This window comes from Mustela erminea, chromosome 15, assembly GCF_009829155.1.
Source record: "Mustela erminea isolate mMusErm1 chromosome 15, mMusErm1.Pri, whole genome shotgun sequence".
Taxonomy (NCBI): Eukaryota; Metazoa; Chordata; class Mammalia; order Carnivora; family Mustelidae; genus Mustela; species Mustela erminea.
This window is the reverse complement of record NC_045628.1, coordinates 12,536,613-12,557,909: the sequence shown is the minus strand read 5'-3', so window position 1 is coordinate 12,557,909 and position 21,297 is coordinate 12,536,613. Positions and strand designations below refer to the sequence as shown.

The following is a 21,297-nucleotide window of genomic DNA, read 5'->3' as shown; positions in this document are numbered from 1 at the left end:
GATTGGGATCTTTAAATGAGAGCATTGACTATTTGTCATTTTCCTGTAGACTCTGCTCTTCAGCGTGTGGGACCCTGTGCTTTGTTTATTGTTTAAAATACAGTCTGGCTGCCCTGGGGGCGCACGACACAGCCCTCCCGCCCCACCAGAAGGATGAGATGTGGGGTTTCCACTGCAAAGTGCAGCCCAGCTAATCAGCCGGACTAATGAGATGCTGTGTTTGCCTCAGGCAGCATCTCTGCAATTCCAAAACCCTGTCCAAATAACCAAGCTGCCTGTGAACTTTTATTATGTGGACTCACCTCTCTCAAAGCCATCTGTGAGCATAGTTTTGTGAAGCAATTATATTGCAGGTGTGCAATCGAGGATGAAGTAATGGCTTAATTATTTGGGGAAGCAGCCGGCATTTTAGACCAGAGACTGGCTTCACAAACTTCCCAGGCTCGCTTCATGCTATTTTGTTCTTTGGAATTTTAACACAACCTAGAGCGAGAGAATTGTTGGGACTGTAGCCAGCTGTGTGCACAATAATTTTTAAAAGTCAGCGTGTTCCATATTTTAATCATGGGAAGGTCTAGCCTGATTCTCTTTTATTGCTGATGTGGGGGAGGGGTCTGGGGTGGGAATGTGTGTTCTTGAACGGTCTGAAATATAAGCAGAATTTCAGGATGTGTGTGTATTTGGGAGAAGACAGTCTCTTTCTTTTATTGAATTCTGAAAAGGGGTCTGCGGAACCCCTCCCCCCAGAAGAATGGAGAGTATTAAGTGTTGTTTTATGTTTCTTTGAAGTTGTCAGTAGTATTTAGGAGTTAAAGATAGATCTTGAATGAATTCCTTGTCTTTTTCAGTGGCTCAGACGTAGATCAGTAGCAGGTTCATTTCTAAATTACCCACTCTCCTGGATCTTGTTTGCCATCATCCTATGCATTTGCATTTTGACCTTGACATTTCCGGTGAGAACAGGCAGGGAGGTGGAAAATGAAATAAACCAGGAAAGCAGGAGGCTAAGGAAAAGGGCGATGCGAGATTGGTGTGTGTCCGGCCCTCCAGGACTGTGACAGAAATGCCGCCCCCGCCCCTAACCCTAGAGCTGTGTTATTCAGTGGCCTTGGGTCTACCTTATATTTTTGAGCACCTGTCATATACTAGGCACTTTGTATAAACTTCCATTGTTTTAGCCGTCATACTGGCATTTCGAAAGAGGGCACGTTTTGCCCATTTTACCAAGAAAAGGTAAAGAAACAGTGGCTCCTATTGAGATATCTTGCCATATGGGGTGGCCATACCCACACAGAGACGGGGCTCTGGAGATGTTTGTCAGATTTAACTGACGAGCACAGAAAAACACGATTCCTAAAGCAGTAAATAGAGCCTCTTACGGAACAGCCCCTTGTATTTCCTTTTGCATCGGCTTGTACAAAAGATCTTGTTAGGACGTAGCAATCAGCTTAATTCCTTGTGGCTTACCCGTGGATTTCAATTATTTGAGGTAATTCTGCCAGCTGTTCCCCGGAATATGGCACACTGCTTGTTTTTATCTGTGTCGATGCTGTTGACCTTAGACATGGAGTCTTTCCTTAGGCAGACGCTTAACTAATCCTCCGCTTATGGGAACTGAGCGCATACAGAGGAGTGAAACACCACCCCTGCCTTCTGGGAGGCTGGAGCACAATAAGGGAGCACCGTGGTGTGGGAGATAGTGTAGGGCTACAGACGAGGCGGGGGGGTCCACCTGCTGCCGAAGGACTGTGTGGTCTCTTCCTGCGATGCTGAAACTTGAAGGACCTGCCGTGCAGTGAGCCGGCGTTGGGAACGGATTTGGTTCACACACTAAGCTGTGTGTGCTTCGACTGGAGTTTTCCGACTTTGGGCTCAATGAGACTAGCACGTTGTAAGTAGACAGGGTTGCCAAAGGCAGAGGCGTCCTGCTTGGATGCCATCTGGCTGAAGGAATGGAATGGGAAAGCGTGGGTTTGGTTGGGGGTGCTGGGAGCAGGCCTGGGCATTTCAGCCGCTGCAATCCACAGCTTCAGAAAATGCTGGTTATGTTTCATTTAAAAAAAAATTAATCGATTTTAATTTGGAGTAAGAAAATAATACCTATTCCTGTTTTTCTTTTAATTGAACCCAAAGAAAGTTAAAAAAAAAAAAAAGTAAATTTCACTATACCTAGATCACCATTTTTATAAAATGTTAGTGTCTTTCTTTCTCTGCTCACAATATCCTATTGAAATTGACCTTTGCTTAAAGCAGCCTTTTTTCTTCACACCAGCCCTGCCTTGCGCTGAGAATAAGCTACTAGCCAAGAGACAGGAAAGCATGCTCTGGCCGGCTCCATTTAAAAGGTGGATCCCAGGGCACCTGAGTGGCTCAGTGGGTTAAAGCCTCTGCCTTCAGCTCCAGTCATGATCTCAGGGTCCTGGGATCAAGTCCCATATGAGGTCCTTCAGCCCCCTCCCCACTCCCATCTCTCATGAATAAATAAAATCTTTTTTTTTTTTTTTTTTAAGAATGCATGCATTTGATTCTAGCTCTTTACTGCTTGTGAATAGTTCTTCTTTGTTGATAAATTTTTGCTTGTTCCTTGCTTCCCAGATTATCTGCTGTTTTGTCTACACTGCTAATCATTTGGGACCAAAATGCTCCAGGAACACTGAAAATTGCTCTTTTATTCTGATGTCACCTTTGAATAGTGTCTAATGTTATTACCCTTACCCCCAAATGATCTTTTAAGAGTATTGATTAAACTCCTTCTAGGTCCCTGCAATATACTAAAACCCCACCAAACTCCGATTTTGACCACCTTGCCCTGAGAGTCCTGTATCCATGTAAAGATATTTAATCAAGACCAAGAGGAAACAAGGCTTCAGTTGGCAAGTGCCTGGGGAAGGAGAGCATGGCCCATGTTACCTTATTGCTCAGGTTTTCACATAAGTCACTTATTGGCAGTCACTGGGAACATTTCCTGAGGGTCCTGGACCACCATCAGGTGTGTGGACCCTGTATCTCCAGATTTGATCGTAATCATCCAGACCATGTTTTATTTTTATAGGCTTCTCTATGAATGGCTGTTCTGTGATAGGAGATGGGCAGATCCTAGGGGTCTCTCCTCTTAGAACAACCAGGATTTGTGCACGTTCTTTTTTGAATGGGCTGATTTCCAGGGGGCATTTTCTATTCAACCAAACAGCATTACTTACACTGTTTTATTTACCAAGAAATGGTTTTGAAATATGCCTGATAATAATATTTTTTGAAAAAAGTCTTCTCCAGAATTGTTGGCCTGCTCAGGTACCATTTCTTTCGGTTTCTGTGTTGCCAATAAGTAGGGTGTTCGGTGACCTTGGAGAGTTACTCTTTAAAGGACTCTGTTGAACTCCTTCCGAACGATGGGCCTTGACCTGGATGATCTCCTGGGTCTTTCCAACCCAGAAATTGAGGATTCTGGAGTGGGTGCTGACCGGGGGTCCACTCCTGGAGACCACCTGGCAACGTGTACAAATGGTGACGGTTGTCTTCTAATGGTGTCCAACCAGTATGGGTTCAAGGTGCTGCAGACTGACCAACCGTACACAGGGCAGCCCCCACGACAACGAATCGTCCCCCCCACCCCACCCCACGACACGTCAGTGGTGCTGAAGTGTTGCGAAGCTCCCGTGTGAAGGAAGTGGGAGGAGGTATGGGGACGTGGCTTCTGGCCTTCTCCGTGCACTTTCTTCCTCTCTGGTTTGTGTGTCCCCTTCACTGCTCGTTTACCCCCTGAAAGTTCTCTTGCTGAAGCGATGCGGGAGCCGGCTCCTGGGGTAAGTCTCACGGGCCTGGTTCAAGGAGACAGAGCTGCTCTTGTGTGAGGCGTGGGGCCAGCCTGAGGGGCCTGAAGCCACCGTGGACGTGGAGGTGTTGGTTTTCTGAGCCACGTTAAAGATGTGTGGCCCACTGTGTTCTCTTATTCAGAATTTTCCTGGCAGTGACTTAGAAACTCGGTATTTGTGTACTTTTCCAGGTTCCAGGACATTCCTGGGACTTGAATTCTATTGAAAGCTTAGAGTTTTCTAGGCTGTAGCCTATCATTTAATCTTCCTAGGGACTAATGACTAAAGAGCGGGCGTGACAACAAAATAAAGTAACGTGACTGTCTGAAATTGGTGGGGTTTTGTGGGGCAGTGGGGGGTAGGAGGCAGTGGGGTGGGGGCGGGCCGTAGGGACAAGCCGAGAAATGATGGCACATTGAAAACACACAGAGGAATACTTAACTGGCTTTAAGCAGCAAATGTTTTTCGTTGTTTGTTTATTTAGGTGCACAGGTACTCGGTGGCATATGGCTTGGACCTCTTTAAAAAGCAGAAACTGAACACTGTGCTCTGAGCCAAAGCCGGGGCCGGGGCGGGAAGGGTGCCCAGAGCAGCCTCGTTCATTCGGGGGACCAGATTTCACAAACAGCACACATCAGCCCGGCTGGAGCCATGGAGTCGAGGACAAACGGTGTTTTCCCTGAGGAAGCCAGTTCCTTTCGAGGACTGCTTCCAGGAGACACCCCTTAGTTTTGACCCCATATATAGACCCTCTAGATACCCACCCTGAGCTCTCCCACTGAGAAGCAGGAGGGCAAGAAGGAGCTTTCCAGGCCTTGGGGACAGCTGCCCCATTCTGGCACAAAGTCAGCTATTACCCTGGTGCTGGGTGGAAAGCCGTAATCACGCCCCCGGAGTAACAAAGCCAGCGCGCTTAGAGACAGGCATGCCTCCCACCTCTTTGCAGACTCCTGGGAGGGCCGCGCGCCGGTGTCTGTTGTCATTTTGCCTCTATTAAGGGACTAATTTGTATCTCACGCTCATTCCTTCACTCCCAAGAACCCTCTTGCTGCATTCCCCCCCACCGCACAGTTTTTTGTTTTTTTTCCCCCCGTAACCACTACAGTTATGAATGGCCAAAGATGGTCTTTTTTTTTGCCTTCCATCAGCTCCCCGAACGCAGGCCAATCTAGTTTTGCCAGACCTCATTGTTTATGGACATGCTCAGGCAAACGCCGTTCCCGGCTCCCCCGACAGAGTTCTCTGGACAGAGAAAAGATAAGCTGAAAAGTAAAGAGGAACTTGAAGGTCTCATGAGGGAGGAAACCAAGCATCTCTCTCGCTGCGAGAGAATAAGGGGGCTGGGTAACTGGTTCCTTTGGACCCCTCCCGATGGGGTCCGTGGAGGAGGAACAGTGTCACCTGCAGCTGAGGGTGACTTGACGTCCAGGTGAGTGGGAGAGCCCTCTCCGGTAAATGAGAGAAGAGGTGTCGGGCCCTGGGGTGGCCGTGTAGTCATCTGCCCCACGCCTGGAGGGGACCTGTTGGCCCAGGTGGGATTTTTTCATTTCCCCAGGATGTGTTCTCTGGGTAGCTGGCTCACCATTGGAAAGGCTAACTCTTCATTGAAAAAAAAAAAAAAAATCAGTGAAATTTACCCTGATGGGACATGTTCAATAGGCAGGAACCTCAAAAGCGATTATGCTAAGTGAGGAAATGACGAGGTGTTACTTCCACTCACGTGAGTTTAGAGGGGTGGAGAGCAGGTGGTTGTCCGGGGCCGGGAGGGGGAGCAGGAATCCACCTCAGAGTGGCCTGGGGGGCTGATGAGGGGAGCCGGGCGGCTGTTTACCGCTGGATCGCGGTGGTGTTGCCCAGTCCTACAAATTGACTAAAGGTCACCGAATTGAGTCCTAACAATGACTGAATTTTATAGAATGTAAGTTCCACTTCAAGGAAACTGTTAAATTTTTACCGTGATTGGATTTTGTTTGGGGCTTGTTGCGGGAGTTGGATACCTACAAAAAGATTTTTATGGTCTGGACTTGGTCCCCATGATGTTAACTGCGGTTCGGGGAAATGTGTCCGAATGATGCTGTTAACAGTTGTTGGAGCTCTAAGCAAAGTCCTAGTCTGAGCTTGGTCCCACCACTTTAGTATATAGACCCTAGATAATCTGCCTTACATCTTCTAAAGTGCTTATGTAAAAGAACTCCTGGTTGTTGTTGTTTTAAATATAGGACATACTTTTATGTGAACAAGAAAATCTTTTGTCCAAGTTAGTAACCTCTCTACCTGTAAAAGGAGTGAAATCCTATAGGCTCCTGGAGGTGGAAAGGATGTTAGAGGTAAAGACCTGGAGGACGGACTCAGGAAGAATAGCCGGCAACTAGGAAATTCAAAGACTCTGGGCTATATCTGACTAGTGGATGGAAAGACCTCAAAGTCAATGGATGTCCTTTTAATTAGAAAGTTCCCTTCATCAGAACACACTCATTATTTGACTATGGTGGTGGTCTCAGTTTAATGGTGAGTCTCCTTCCCCTGGTGTTTAGAAAACTCCATACCTCGCTCTAGTCCCATGTTTGTTTTGGCAGATGCTGCCCTTATTAGCAGGGCTGCTGAGAGTCGATTTAAGGCTGGTGAAAATGGAATGTACGCCCCCCATCCCCCACCAGGGGCTTCGTCTTGGTGTGTCACTAGGGGGGCCCAACCCCATTTTCAGAAGTCTCTCTTACTGCCCTGGCCTTGATTATGGAAGCCAGCGACGTTACGGGTAATGGGTTAGGACTTTTAGCTGCCCAGTTGAAGCCTTTCATTTTTATCCCTGTTCACCAGAAGTTTTTCTTTTAACTGTGATTTTTATCTATCTAAGGACCAGGTGGGTCGTCGATGAGAAGAAGCTTCTGAAGCAACTTCTGTGGCTTGGTTCCGTTCATTCCCATCAACAAACATGTGCATTGCTGGGTGATGGGTCCAGAAGGACGACATGGTTCTTGCCTTGAAACAGCTTTGGGCTGGTGGTGAGGACTGCGGGGCGGCAGAGGGTTGGAGCCCCAAGACCTAGAAACCAGTAAGTCAGCCCTGGGAGGTGGGTTTGGGTTAGTGCCAGCTGTGTTCAGGCCGGTGGGCGTCGTGATTTTCAATGGCGTCCCCTTTGCAAGCTAATGGCATCACCTGCGAAATGGCTTGTGATACTGACCTTCATCTTGTAGGTCAAAGCCTGCATTGACTTCTCTGCGTTTACAGACCCTTCCTGCCTCTCATCCAGGCACAAAAAAGGTCACGACCTCAGCTGGCCTGGCCGTAAGTTCACGGGGAGCAGGTCAACGGCTTTGTGTTTCCGTCTGCTAGTTGGCACGGAGGATTCATATCTTTCCGTGTGACCTTCAAAAATAAGACCTGTGCCACAGAGAAACGTTCTCTCATTTGGTCTCAACTTCTTTAAACTTTGCCTCTCGGTGGCCGGCATGTTCTTCATGTTGTGTAGGGAACTCAGGCATGACGGTGATCTTTTTAGCGGGAGAAGGAAGTACAAGTTCACAGATTTTTGTAATTAATAGGAGGCAGTTGCTATGTAAGAATTTTCCAGTGTCTTTTTTATTCTCCCTCTGAAGAATTGGATTTCTTCAATTGTTGAATTTCTTTGTCTTTATGGGGGGAAAGTATAATCCTGCTCTTTGCCCCCGTATGGGGGCTGACCACGTGCCTGGCAGAGTGCCGGGTGCTTTAAACACATAATCACGTCATGTCTGACCTTCTCCGTGGCCTGGACAGGGGTTGGTTATGTCTCCACTTCACAGAAGATCAAATTTGGGCTACAGGGGGTCGAATAAACTCCACCAAAGTTGCACAACGAGGCCGGGCCAGAATTTTCAAAGGATGATTGTTCCCTGACCTTTGAAATTTTTTGTCAAAACGTTAAAAATGCTGTCAGTGACAAATGCATGGGGAAACAGAGAAAAATAGTAAGAGTAGTGTTTATGTCATACCCCATAATTTAAAATGTCGGAAACATTTTCGGATTTTAGAACTCATCACAGACCAGGGCGCCGGGGCGGCTCAGTCGGGTAAGCATCTGCCTTTGGCTCAGGTCATGATCCCGGGGTCCTGGGATCGAGCCCTGCATGGGGCTCTCTGCTCGGCGGGGAGCCTGCTTCTCCCTCTGCTTACCCCCCCTCCCATTCACGCATGCTCTCCCTCTCTCTCTCTCAAATCTTACTTAAAAAATTAAAAATAAAAATAAAACTCATCGGGAACTGTTTGAGCAGTCCTTGTCATGTAATTTATGACGGAGTGCCCATCTTTTCTCTACCTTGGTCTCTTGGCCTCCTCCTCAAAGGCTGGATCAGCTTCCAGCATTTTCTCCTTTGTGTTTGCAGCGTCAGGCCCTATCTCTGAGAATTTCTTTGTGGAAAGGCCTTTGCCAGCCTCCCCTCCTCTCAGACGTCTTCAGCCTTTACTCACGACCACTTTCTGCGTTTATGCGGATAAATTTGCCTCCACTGGCTTTCTTTGGCTGCCCAGCCGGGGGTCTCTCAAACGTGGGCAGTCGCGAGATTCCGTGCTTGGCTCTTCTGGGACTCCGTTTACCTTCTGCATTTCCCTCCGTCCCTTTTCTTGACTGCACGGTCCTTCATTTTGTTGTTCATCTCGCTTCCATTTGTCCACATGGGTGAAATGTTAACGTGGCTTTATCTCTGGGACACAGTGTGGCCGCGTGGCTGCAGGCTGCCTTCTGTGGGGACAGAGCAGCACACGGGTGGTGACCCACCACCTGGATACTGGCAGAGCATTGGGGTGACTGGTCCGTGATCACCATGTACGTCTGTTCTTCACCGAGAGCTTTCTGGCCTCCAGACCTAACGGCCAGTTACTCACCACGAAACGATACCATGATAGCAGAGAGGGTGAGTCCTGCTGTCGGGAGCCTGGTGGTGTTTAGCCAACCTGGGCGTAGCTAGTCCCCTCAGAAATGTGGGGAGGGAGGAAATTGCCTGACTCCCCTGCAGTTCTCCAACTCAGGAAGAAGGAGGAAAGGGAGGAACAGGGTCTCCGCTTAGGTGGCGCCCCCCATGCTAGATGGTTCTTCACCTGTTCCCCTTGATGCGGAAGGAAATGGAGAAGTTTTTGTCCCTTGCTTAAATGTAGTCAGAAAGTGGAAGGCTGACAATCCAAGCTCAGATCTTTCTGGCTCCAAAAGTCCTGCCTTTTATACTGTACCACTCTTTGGGAATGAAACCAAATGCTGTGATGGGAAAGAGAAGGAAGCCAGCATTTACCTCCTTGGCCCCCGTACTGTGCCACTCCTGCTCCTCAGGACCCTTCTCTTGTCCCCGCGTTCCAGAAGCAACCATACGAAGCTCAGAGAAGCTACGAGGAGGCTCACCTCTACAACGTTCTGTTGTAGAGAGCTGGACTTTACGCGAAGGACAGAGACTAGTCATCCCTGAGACGACTCACCTGGATTTCGTTGGTTTTATTCTATGGTTAATTCTTCATTTATAAAATGTGGTCCAGATCAGAAAGCTGGAAAAGGCAGAGGATTAGGCTTTAATTTACACACATTGATCATTTGACTAGTAAATAATTCATTTTTGGATTCTATTGGGGACGTGGCAAAAATATGTTAGAGATTGAATTTGAATATCTCATATGGTTCATGTTATGGATGGAAGGAATCTGCAGAACTAATTCCTCCTGAAAAGTGTCCTTTCCCCGGAAACATGTCCCTTAGGTCCGTCAGCAGCTCCCGGCTTTCCCTCCACCTCTGCCTTGTCCTTCTCTGCCTCCTTGATTGGCTCTTCCAGCCCTAGGTGCCCAACAGTGTGGCGTCCCTGAGGTTATGTCCCGACTCTAGTTCTAACACCACAGGTCCCTTGTCTGAGGTTTGCACCAGATGCACATCGAAAGATTTAATATCAATGTCCGCTCGTCCGCACCCTCTTTTCTTCAAGGCCACACCGAGTCCCAAGGCCTCGTGCTCATTTCTGTCTCCTCTCCTGAAGCTCTTTTGAGCTTAGAGCAGCTAACTAGAGATGCTGATGCCTGTCTTGTGTTTTAGTCACCCACCCTCCCCCTCAATTACCCTACCCTCTGCCAGAGCTAATAGATCCCAAATTTGATAATACCAGGCTCTTGCAAAAAACACTTGCCAGCGATTTTTCATTGCTCACAGGATAAAGTTAAAATTACTCAGCAGGTCACACAAGATCATTTACAGCAGTCTGACTTCCTGCCGGTCTCCCTGTTTTTGTATGCTGTGTGTATTTTTGCTGGAAGCTTCTGTGAGTTCACGCTTCTCCACCTTTGTGCCGTCTTCTCCTTGCCTGGACCGCCCTCTCCTTTCCCTTGGGTAGACTCCTCTCCGAAGGTTTCCAAGACTCTGCAACCCACAGAATTCATCATAACATGTTCTCCCCTGTGGTTTCCTAAAACATACGTTCCTCACGTGTAGTACGTATGGTAGTGGCTTTGTTACGTGGCTTTTCCCAAAGGACGGTGTGAGCACCTTGACGACAGTAATGGTCCTATCTGCGTTCATCATATAGTGGGTATTCGGTAAATACTGAGTCATCGGATAAGAGATTTCAAGACCATTGCTCCTCTGGTGCTCCTTCGGGCCATGTTGTGACTACAGAACCAAGTTATAAGGACGTGCTTTGTTGATCCGGCAGTTGGGAACTGTGACTTGGAGGGACTGTGAAGGTCTGATCCCCGCTTAGATGGTATACTGGGTGATCCGTGAGTGGAAGATAAAGAGAAAACAGACATAAAGACTGGAAGAACCTCACCGCCCAATACAGTTGAACGGGCCACATGTGGCTACTGAGCACTTGAAATGTGGCCAGTTCTAAGTGGCTGGGTGGCTCAGTCAGTTAAGCATCTACCTTTGGCTTAGGTCATGATCCCAGGGTCCTGGGCTTGAGCCCCGTGTCGGGCTCCCTGCTCAGTGGGGAGCCTGCTTTTCTCCCTCTCCCCCCAACTCATGCTGTCTCTCTCTCTCTCTCTCTTTCATAAATAAATCTTTAAAAAAAAGAGCACCCTCGATTTCAAACACTTAGTACCCAAAAGCCCCCAAGTGTAAAATAACTCCATTTTAAAATATTGATATGTTAAAATAATAGTTGGAGTATTTGGATTAAATGCTAAGATTAGCTTCATCGGTTTGTTTTCCCTTTTTAAAAAATAATGCTATTAGGAAAACGTAAATTTCGTCTATGCCTTACGCTGTTTCTCTTGGACAGCTGGGCTAGAGAGAAGCTCTGGGAAGCCGAGGGGTCAGGGATGACAAGGGAGGCAGAGGGCAAATGCTCCAAAAATCAGAAGGGAAGGGGGGCTGCCATTTTTGGTGGGTACAGCGGAAAGTTAAAAAAAGGAAGACAGAAGACCCAGCATAGGTGCCGTCAAGAGGGGAAGCCATGGCGCAAGTAGCCTTTGTGAGCAGCCCCATACCTAGAACAGGCAAACTTGAATCCACACAGTGGATGAAAACTCGTATTGTTTTTCTCTTCTAATGAAGTCATTCCTGTTTACTGCACCCATAATTAGAGAATAAAGTCAGCAAACAAGGAGAAAACCTACTCATCACCCATAATTCTAGTCTTGAGAAACAGTCTCCTTAAACCTTGGTATATTACCATCTTTCAGATCTCTTCCGGGATTTATATCCATTTACGTATGGTTTTTATGCACATGGAACCCTTCTTTATATACACTCCTTATAATCTGCTTTTTTGTTGTTGTTGTACTTAATAGATTAAATATTTTTCCACAGGAGCCTTTAATTTAAGATCATTATGCTGGAGGACAGAAATAGAGCGCGTTATCTCCTGAATGTAGCATGCTGACCCTGCCTCCCACCCCACCCCAGTTCCCAGGTTTCCTCTGTTGGGACCATAGCAGCCCTGATTTCCACATCAACTAGATTGATGGCGGAAATCTGGGAAGTGGGTTTACTCCGAAAGGGGCAGGTCACCTCTGTGCTCCCCCTCGCCGCCCCCGACCCCAGGGATGGCCCAGTGAATGGCGTTTCCTGAATGCCGCAGCTTAAAAAAATACTCTTCCGCCTTCTAAGTGTTATAGCTGTAGACTGGAATAAATGAGAACATCAGTAATTTGGCATTCAAAATGAAGCAGCACTGTCCTCCCCACGTACAGCTGTGTGTATGTTACAGCACATTTCGTTGATGACTTTGAAGCTATTCTTGATGCCATTTAGAAACTTACTAATGCGTAGGGTTCTATATCCTGGAAGTTCTGATCTGACCTGTGGAGGTGGGGTGGAGGTGAGTTACCAGGAGGCAAACTTTGCAAACTTCAGATGCTGGGAAGGTACCTGACCCGCAGGGAACGTGTGACGAGTGAGACCAAGCCGCGCAGAGATGGTCAGACATTCACAGTGTAGATTTGTTCCCAACAGAAGCTTTAAGGACGCTGGAACTGTTCACTGAATTTTGTTTCAAATTTTCCTTTCGAGAAGAATCTCAGTTTATACTGCTTCTTGCTCTGCCCCCTTGGCAAGGGGAGTCCAAGTCATCCTTGGGGACGTGGGTCAGCTCCCCCCTTTTCCCAGTGACCTCAGAGGGAGACACAAAGGGGCCAGGGATGGCTCTCCCAGAAGTCGTCAGGGTTCTCAGAGTGGGAAAGGGGTTTTCCATTGGTGATGGGAGGGCTCACTTCTGGGAGCACGGCGGCCCATGTGCCCGCCCCCTTCCCTACCTAGTATCAATGACCATTAGGGGAAGAGCAGAAGTGTTAACGCAGATCAACACCACCACCACCCTTCACTGAGCTGCTGTGGGTCCCGTGCTCCACAGCGTACCTTTCGTGTGTGGTATTTTTAACCTTTCCGACCAACCTGCAAGGGAGGCTGTGTGTGTCCTTTGCACTTTACAGAGCGGAAACTGAAGCCCAAGGAGGTCAATGCCGAGTCAAGGTTACAGTGAGGGAGTAGCTGGTGGGTTTCATCCCAGTGTTTTCCAGAACGAATGGGATTGCCAAAGGACCAGCAAGATCTGAAACCTTCGCCCCTACCCTTTTTGCTTCCTGCTCAGGTGGTGAATTTCAGCTTTTAAAACTGGTAGCCTCTGTTAAGTTACCTGACAGGCTCTCTTAACCTTGCCTGCCAGCTGAGAGCAAGGAAACCTGACAGCGAATCAGGTATTGTGTTGGTGAAGTGGCTTTTTAAGTGCACTCTCCGTGTTTTGGTGGGTGACCCTTGTTCTGCTTTAAAAATCTTCTCTTTCTAGAGAACTTTTAAAGGGCCTTTGAATGTACCTCTCAACCAGAGAAAACTTGTACTTGAAAAAATGAACTTTGATGAACGGGGCTGGCCTACCCTAATTATGGCTTTGCTTCACTTGCAAATGAAGCACTGTTTTTTGTATTTTTTCCCCTAAGATTGATTTATTTTTTTGAAAGAGAGAGCTTATGTGGGGATGGGGGGCAGAGGGAGAGGGAGAATCTAAAGCAGATTCCCCTTCTGAGTGCAGAGCCTGATGCAGGGCTCCGTCCCCTGACCCTGAGATCTTGACCTGAGCTGTAATCAAGAGGTGAGCACTTAACCCACTGAGCCACCCAGGTGCTCCGTAAGGCCTGTTTTTAAGATAATCTTTGCTACACTGGCAGGGCTCACGTTTGCTCTCCAAATTATCAACACTGGAGAGAGAGAAAAGTAGATTTCCTGTAGCATTTTCGTTCTAATTTTGATGATGCATGAAGAAATTTTGGAATGCCACTCTTCATTTGACAAGAGGTTAACATAATGCTGGAATAATTAGTACACCCAGCTGCAGCCGAGTTTTGTGTGTGTGTGTGTGTGTGTGTGTGTGTGTGTGTGTTTGTGTGTGTTTCCAAGTAGGCTTCAGAAGATGGGGATGTTATTTATAAGAAAAAAATTTAAAAAACAAAACAGGCATCTCTTGCATAAGAGCAAGAGTAGGTTTTGACACAGAACAGAGCCGAGAGCTCTTGACCTTCATTCTTGTGTGAACTCCAGTTTGACCACACAGGGCTCTCTGCCTTCTTTCTCAGCCAGTGTCGCCAGCTCCCTTGACATATTTACACCGTTGTCCCTGACTTCATCATGAGCCGTAATTTGGATAAAGGGCGCGGGAGGAGGACTGAGCAGGATTTTTCCATGGCTTCTCCGGAAGACAAGGTGTTAGGGGTGAATTGTGCACCCCACCAGAAGGTGTGTTGTGGTCCTTGCCCCTTTGGTACCCGTGAATGTGACTCTCTTTAGAAGAGGGAACTTTGCAGATGAATTAAGATGGAGGTTCGAGTGAGAGCTGCGTAGGAGAGTCGTGGGTCCTTGATCCAGTATGACCAGTGTCCGGATAAGAGGAGAGACTCAGGGAGGAGACACAGAGCAGAGATCAGAGTGATGCATCTGCAGGCTGGGAAGCACCAGAAGTGGGGGGGCTTGGGGCTGTGTTGGGGGGACAAGCATGGAACAGATTCATGCCTCTTCTGCACGGACTTTGCTACCCCCCCAACCCCCACCGCCGCCCCATCAAAGGCCCTTCATAGTTCACTTGTAGAGAAGAGCACACTTGAGAAAAAGTATCCTGTAGGTAAACAGTCTAGACAAAGACTGGGTGTAGGATTGCTCAGGATGGAGGAAGGTCACATCCTGGCTAATCCTTCATCTCTTGGCCCCGAGACCTTGGGCAAGTTACCAAGTCTCCCCCAGCCACCCTGCGCTGTGTGTATAAGATCCTGTGTTGGTGAGAAGGACAGGCGTGCACGGGGCCAGGTAGGGCCAAGTAAATGCAGGTGGACATGAGCTGAGCCCCAGCTCTTGCCTTTGGTGCGTGGTTTGGAGGCACTTGAGTAAGTCCTGTTCTCCTCGCCAAGAAAGAAGGTTGGATGTTTTCCCAAGAGCCCGCTATCTACGTGGTGCTGTGCTGGGCACCAAATGTGTTACTTTATTTAATGTTTGAACACATTTCCAAGTAAATAACTTATTCTAATGCTTCTGACATGACCTCGTATTAAAAATTTCCCCAATTAGGGGCGCCTGGGTGGCTCGGTGGGTTAGAGCCTCTGCCTTCGGCTCAGGTTGTGATCCCAGGGTCCTGGGATCGAGCCCCACATCGCGCTCTCTGCTCAGCGGAGAGCCTGCTTCCTCCTCTCTCTGCCTGCCTCTCTTCCTACTTGTGAACTAAAATCTTTAAAAAAAAAAAAAAAAAAACAAATCCCAAATTAATTCCTATCTCTCAGGGTCCTCAGGATTAAACATGGGAATATCTATTGTGTACCTACTGGAATTTGCAGCATTCAGTAGGTGCTCAGTAAATGCCAGGATTCCCCCCCCCCCCATTCACATGAACTTATGAATCAAATATTGTAAGGGACAGTGCTGGCTGAATGATACTGTGCCCTCCAAAGTATTATTGTTTTATAATGTCCAGACAGCTCAAACAAAATGGCGGGGGGGGGGGTGCGGCCTGTGCTTGGAATCCTGTGTGTTTGATGTGACAGCAGGGTTGACTTTAATGAAATCTCAAATAGGGGTTGGCATTTCCTGGGCCAGGCAGGTCACCTCTGGAAGAACGTGATCAGATTAGGGACGAGAGAGCAGACCAGCTTTCATATTGTGCTGTGTGTTGTCAAGAGAAACTTTGTTTTCCTGGGGACTCTGATTGGAGGCAGCAAATGGTTTCCTGAGTTCGAGCGGGAACTCTGGAAGAAGACCAGGCTGACAGGAAGAGCCGGCCTCGAGGGCAAAGCCGCAGACAGGGCTTGTCCACGCGCCCCCGTGGACCGCTTCGGACGGTTGCCAATAGCAATGGACTGAAATGAACAGTGAGATGTTTGCAGCAAATACGTTCTGTTCTATTAGTGGGGTTGATGCAGAGTCAAGTGTTCGTGCTCCCTCTTCCTTCCTTCGTCTCATAATGTGGCAGAGAAGCAAGGATAGAAACGTTATCCTCCATGTCTGTGTCACTACAATTAGCAGAAGGAACGCACTGATGGTTTTCTGAATTCCCATTCAGCCGATGAGCCGTCGGGGAGGAAGAAATGTCAGGCTGACTTCGGTTTAAGTCTGAGTCATAGTGATTATCCTCAGATAAAACCACTCTCAGGACTTTAGATTTTGCAGCATCTAATTGTCATTAATAATCTTAAACTGTTTCAGATGCTCAGCAAATTCAGGCCTCTCCCTCCTACAGATCAGACACACAGCCAGCCCTTTCCAACGATAAAAATAAATGCCATCTTATGCAATGGGCCTGGGGTGCGTGGGGGCAGCTGTGATGGGAAACCATTTCCATGGGATGACATGGACTCTCCGGCTGAGATTGAATTCCTCTTTGGGCCAGTGTGTGTGACCGCAGTCTGTTCCTCACTGCGTATGTGTGTCCGTCCCTGCCTCAGGAAGGCTAGGGTGTCTGGCACCCCAGACATGAGAATTAGAAGAAAGGTCCTGTCTGCATAGACAAATTGTGGTAAGAAGAAAGGTCCCATCTGTGTAGATGAATTGTGGCAAAGTGACTCTGGGGCAGAGATCGCGGCCCCCACATCACCTGCTTGGGACCCAGAGCCCGGCTAGGCATGTGGACCACATGCAGTCCCCAACCACCGTCTCGACTGCTCTTGGAGCAACTTAAGGGAATCAGAATCTTCTTTGCTCCATCCATGTGGTCTCAGCCAGGGGACTGTGCAGTGCTCTGGGGGTGAGCTTGGTATTTCTGTGTCTGGGGGCCTAGAAGCCACCCCTGGATCTTTTTGGGGGGACATTTAGTTTGCAGGTCAAGGCTTTGCCATGGTTTCATTCTGGAACTTTGGATTCCTGCCTAGGAGGAAGGCCTTTCCCCTTGGCTGGACCAACTCTCCCACACTCCCACTCCGTCTGCTCCTGAAGCAGACAGGCTTTCTAAAAGAACAGACAAAACACCGCTATGAGCAATAACACCTAACCTTCGCTCTGAGCCTGTTTAATCTTCCCACAGATCCTGCTCTATTGGGGTCCAATCATTCCCAGTTGTACTCTGAGACCTAAAGGTACAGAGGGGTTGAAGAACTTGTCCAAGGTCACACAGCTCCCTCATAGCAGAGCCTGCCCTCCAACAGCTATACCTGACCCCCCAAAACTTCTGGGGTTATGCGCCCCTCTTGACACAGGACTCTGGAGCACACGCACACACACGCGCGTGCGAGGTCATCACCTTGGAGGGTGCAGCAGCTGGGAGCACCCCCACATTTTCCCAGTGGCCCTTCTCTTGCTTTTGGGGGGCCTCCCAAGCCTGACGTGCCTCATGCTTGCTGCTTTTCCCATGCAAGCCCCTTTTAGGGACTCTTTCGGCGTCCAAGCCATCCGTCAGCCCAGCTAAGATTTCAGTAATAAACCGGCTGATTCCCAAGGTCCACATTTGAAGCATGCTGGTGATTTTACCCAACCATTGCGTTATTGGGAGATGGAGGTGACATGGGTCTTGTTCCCTCAGGTGGCATTTGGGTGACCACAGATGTGACCGACATTGGAGCATGTGGGACCGGGAGGTTCATTGTCAAGGATCCGCTCCAGCCCCAAAGCAGCCAGATGGGAAGCAAATAGAAGTGTTCCTTCTGTCCTGTGTGTTGCATGTGTTTGCTGGATCGGTAAACCTGGGGAGGAAAACCTGTACGGCTGCTTTTAAAAACACCCAGGATAGGATGGCCCCTGTGGCCGGAGCTGTGTGGGTACGTGCAGAAACCGGCCAGCCGCTTGCTCCTCAGCAGGTGGGAGCCCCACAGCCTCTCCCAGAGCAGGGAAGCTTCTGTCTGCTTCTGCTTCCCACTCCCTCCTGCTGCCATGGCCTCCGGGAAGGTGGGCTCTTACTGTGGCCAAAGCTAAACATAAAGGAAATCTGCTCCCAGAAAGCAAGAGAGATTTAAAGATAAAGCCTCGTTGAATGGTCTGCGTCATTGCTTAGAACTGGAAGCATCCACTCCTTGCTTGTACTTGCAAATGAAGATTAGTTCTTGAGACAGATATTCTTATATTCTAAGGCCCCTTTCAGCTGTAAAGGTGATTGTTGCGTTTCTGTCCACTGGATGGTTTCAAGACAGAGGTTCTGGAGGCTGGAAGTCGGCCACCTCCTTTGGCGCTCTCTGTGCCTCCCCACCTCGGGTGGCAAGTGACTGGGGACTTTGCTTGCCTTCCACCTTTGGCTTTTGTCTCTGGAATGTGTGTTTCATTTAAGCAGTTGTGTAAGACATAAAATATGCCTGTCCCACCCTTTGGAGTTCAGGTTTTAACTGATTAGTAAAATATGTGGGAGACGAAATACAGTCTGTTCTGGAAAATCATAAGTGTTTATAGTCATCACTTCCCTACTTTTCCCCCATTAATTTATATATCAACCCACAGTAGAGCAATTAATTTAAAAAAAAAAAAAAAGAAAAACCTCTTGGGGCGCCTGGGTGGCTCAGTCGGTTAAGCATCTGCCTTTGGCTCAGGTCATGATCCCAGGGTCCTGGGATCGAGGCCTCTTGGGCTCCCAGCTCTGCAGGGAGCCTGCTTCTCCCTCTCCCACTCTCCCTGCTTGTGTTCCCTCTCTTGCTGTGTCTCTCTCTGTCAAATAAATAAAAAAACAAAATCTTAAAAAAAAATTTTTTTTTTAAAACCTCTTCTATACAGTTTGGCAGGATCAAATTATTTGTTTGTCTCAAATAACTTGTTATAATCCACAGTTTTAGGATATTTTTAAAATTCTAGCTTCATTGGGGGTATAATTGGCATATAAGGTTGTAGGATTTTAAAAGTCTCCATCGTGGAGGTTTGGTGTATGGGTACCTTATGAAACAGCCCTCCCCCCCATGTAGTTAATACATTAAGTGCATTACATATTTATCTGTGTGTATAAGAATATTTAATTTCTACTCCCTTAGCAAATTTCAGTTTTACACAGTGCAGAGTGAGCTGTAGTCACCATGATATACATGAAATCATCAGACCTTATCTATCTTCTAACTGAAAGCTTATTCCCTTTTACCAACCCCTCTGTGTCTACCACCACCCCCTGCCCCAGCTCCTGAAAACTGCTTCCTCCTCTGTTTCTAGGAGTCTGACTTCTTATTTTATTTCATTTTAATTTGAAAGATTTTATTTATTGTCAGAGAGAGCACAAGCCTGCAGAGTGGCAGGCACAGGCAGAGAGAGAAGCAGCCTCCCTGCTGAGCAAGGAGCCCGATGCGGGACTTGATCCCAGGATCCTGGGATCACGACCTGAGCCAAAGGCAGCACTTAACCAGCTGAGCCACCCAGGCATCCTGGAGTCTGACTTTTTAAAGAGATCGCATGTATAAGTCATATTATGTAGTATTTGTCTTTCTCCTTTTACTGCCTCATTTTAATTAGGATCAGGCACTTAAGGGCAAAAATAAGCTAGAATTTTTAAAAATATTTTATTTATTTATTTGAGAGAGGCAGCAAGAGAGGGAACACAAGCAGGGGCAGTGGGAGAGGGAGACGCAAGCTTCTCCCTGAGCAAGGAGCCTGATGTAGGACGCAGTCCCAGGACCCTGAGATCATGACCTGAGCCAAAGGCAGATACTTAACGACTGAGCCACCCAAGAGCCCCTAGGCTAGAATATTTAAGCCTGTTCTTCATTTTTGATATCTGCTTACCTGTATTTACTAAAAAAAAAACAAAAAAAAAAACAAAAAAAAAACCCCAAATCCTCCTTTTCTTGAAATATTTTGGGAAAAGCAGTTAAGTTTATTTTCGAGCTACTCTTGGAAGGCTTAGGTCATACACAAAAGGACCCTATTAAGATGACGTAAACAGAAAACGGAACTGGAATCTCGGATACCAGGGTACCAGTGCAACGGAGGACTGACTGTGACCTTACTTGGCCCTCCCCAGGCAGGGAAGCAGGTGGTCAGACACACTCTTTCCCGCCTGGGTCTGCCTGATTTCTCTCTACCTGTGCACCTGCGTTCCCTGCTTCTCCAGGTCTCCCTGACCTCCCGTTCTCAGATGTGAGCCCGGAGTCCCCAGCCCTGTCACAAGGGGACATGCAAAGTCACATTCCCCGTTGCGGTTCCAGATTCCTAAAAAGGGTCTCTGATGGGCACAGGTGTGCTCAGGACTCCCTCTGGGCCATGCCCCTGACCCCCAACAATCTGGACGTGTACTGCTCGCTGACAGATGTTTGATGATATTTCTGCTCAGCTCGCCAGTCACCACTTGGGACAACACCTGTGCCTGTCCTAAGCCATGCGACCCCGAGTATTTGGAATCTTATGTAGATGATTAGAATGACCTGTAAAGGAGAAGACAGATTCTCTTCTTCTTTCCCTCCTTGTCCGCCCAGTGTCTCTGGGGATACTGAGGCAGTGTCTGGGGTGGGATATGGACAAGCAGATTCAGCACGCTTTCCTGGGGTCCCTGTGATACCTTAGACTGTCCTGTAAGCCTCGGGCTGTGTTGCAGTTGGAATGGCCGATGCATTGGTCTTAGAGCAGACCCTGTACTTCGTGGCCCGATTGCTGAAAAGCCGGCAGCTCAGCAGGTTCCTCGGAGCTGCCAGAACCGAGTCCAAGTCCTTTATGGACAGCACTGATGCTCTTGGGAGCGCTGATGGTTTGTCCTCTCTCTCCTCGGCCTCCCTTGTACAAGCCCTGGGAGCCTAAATGCCACGCGGGACCTGGCACTGACTCCCGGTTGCAAGGACCGTATCCCCCCTGCCCCCGCCCGGGGTCACAGGTGCCTCTCAGTGTCTGCAGCCTGAGGACTTGGAGCCCTCTGAATTATGAGAGAGGAGGGTGACCTCTCTCTGGCTCCTTTCACATTGTTTAAAGTTGGGATGTGTGGACGAGCGTCTGTGGCTGTGGGTCTGCTCCCCACAAACCCTCCTGTCACCACTGACCTTGAGAAATAGAAGATCCTCCCCCCTCCCCCCTTTCCCTCCCCCTCCCCCTCCTTCTCCCCCTTCCTCCTTCCCTTCCTCCCTTTCCTCCCTGCCCACCCCCTCCCCCCCATCTTTCTCTCCCTCCTCCCCCCCTTCCTTTTCTCCTCCTTCCCCACCCCCTCCTCCTCCTCCTTTTTCATACCTATTGGCTCGCTTTCCGTGTCTTGAAGTTCAAGATCCTATTTCTCCCTACAGGGTCCTCAAGGTGCACACTCATGTCAGCCCTTGGCCCCAGGGCTTAACTTCTTCAGACCCACGAGTGTAGATGATGAAGGCAAATCTGAGCTCCAATCAGAGCCTTAACCCAAACTGTGTGTTAAACTTACACTTAGAAATGGTTGGATCTGAAAAAAGGTTCTGAGAACGGGAAGCAGCTTTAGGGCAGTGATGAAGGTCATCACCTGAGTCGCATAAGGTTTTCATGGTCGTGCTCTTCACATGATGGTTGGGCTCTCTTCGAGGCGTGTGGCTAAAGCAGCAATACCCAGAGGAAAATTCCAGGGGATGATATCATGATCCTTTGGTGGGAAAGAGGTATGTTCATGCGGGAGGTGTAGATAGAAGACTAGAAAAATTGGCCGTGAGTAATCGTTGGCCCTCT

General features: G+C 48.3%; 1 protein-coding gene and 1 long non-coding RNA gene across 5 annotated transcripts in view; both read left to right on the top strand.

Moving 5' to 3' along the window:
* FARP1 (FERM, ARH/RhoGEF and pleckstrin domain protein 1) overlaps nt 1-21,297 on the top strand; it is a 273,312-nt gene that overhangs the window by 134,970 nt on the left and 117,045 nt on the right. The gene's annotated exons all lie outside the window — the stretch shown is intronic.
* Nucleotides 960-20,730, top strand: LOC116574351. Its single transcript, XR_004279233.1, has 3 exons — nt 960-971; nt 4,178-4,180; nt 19,649-20,730. It is a non-coding gene; the product is annotated as an uncharacterized LOC116574351 (long non-coding RNA).